Here is a 1,462-nt window from a genome sequence, read left to right on the forward strand (position 1 = left end):
AGAAAAGAAAAGTAAGGTAGAAGTAATTATGGATATGGCATCAAGGAAGTAGGTCTAGGGAGACCTGAGAAACAAGATCAGAAAGGATGGCATAGTAGGGTACTTAGTTCCCTTGGTTCTGATGACCTCCTTTTCTGGAAAGTTCACTGATCAAATCACTCAGGAGGAGGAGGAAAATCATTTTTTCTCACAGGAAGCATAGCTTCACTTTTCCAGAATTCTACCTTCGTCTCTTGGGCTTTTAGGAATGGCAGGTACACTCCATGTGAGCCTTATATTTTATTTAAGTTCAGTAATGTGATATCCAGAGCTTGTAGTTTTTGCAGCATCCACGCACTCCTGAAATTCCTTCAGGCAGCCTAAACATACAGAGATGTCAAACCATCATTTCTTTCCTCAATACTTTTCTTTTTCTTTTTCCTTTCTTTTTCTCTTAAAGATTTTATTTATTTATTTGACTGAGAGAGAGAGAGCACAAGTAGGGAGAGCAACAGAGGGAGAGGGAGAAGCAGGTTCTCTGATGAGCAGGGAGCCTGAGGCAGAGCTCGATCCCAGGACCCTGGGATCATGACCTGAGACCTTTAATGTCTGCCTTTGGCTCAGGTCATGATCCCAGGGTTATAGATGGAGCCCCACCTTGGCCTCTCTGCTCAGCGGGGAGCCTGCTTCTCCCTCTCCCTCTGCCTGCCTCTCCCCCTGCTTTGTGCTCTCTCTCTGACAAATAAATAAAGAAAATCTTTAAAAAAAAAAAAAAAACAGAAAAAAAAAATAAACACAGCTTGCACCTGGAGATGACAGGGGTGTGAAAGTTGAGAAAACCATTGGAACAGAGGCTAGTTCCATCTGTCACATTCTACAAATACATTTTGTTAAGGAAACATGACTACCTAGGAAACAAAGCCCTGAGAAGCCAGGTACTTCAGTCTGGATGATATACCCTTCTTAGAGATGAGACTCAGAGGCAGCCTGAATGGGCAGAACCGACCTTAACCCTATCGCACCCTGCCTCCCTCTGAGAAGCAGCACCCAAGGAAGAGCACTGGAGCTTGGAAGTAGACCCTCAGGACTCTGCTGCTCCCTGCTGTCACCATCCTGTCTGGGCCTCAGGACAATCTCTAGCATGGGGACAGTCAGAACTACCTTGTAGTCCGGCATGAGGGTTCAGTGAGGCAATTTTGATAAATTGTCTTACAAATGGGAACTTTCAATCCACTCCAGAATATGCTCCAAGTGAATGTAAAAATAAGTTAGCTGTCCATCCTAGTACCTTAGTTTGTCTGCCATATACTAAAATGGCTATTATTTTAACTGTCTCCAGTATTAAAAGACCAAAGTCTAATCCAATTGATACTGACTTCTCAGATACCCATTATGAAAAAAATAATAATAATAATAAAAATAACTACTCAGTTGTGCCCAGAATGTTCACTTTTCCTAGGCTTCCTTAGGTCTGGTAACAGCA

This window comes from Enhydra lutris, unplaced genomic scaffold (assembly GCF_002288905.1).
Source record: "Enhydra lutris kenyoni isolate GAN:26980312 unplaced genomic scaffold, ASM228890v2 scaffoldscaffold644, whole genome shotgun sequence".
In the NCBI taxonomy this organism is placed as follows: domain Eukaryota; kingdom Metazoa; phylum Chordata; class Mammalia; order Carnivora; family Mustelidae; genus Enhydra; species Enhydra lutris.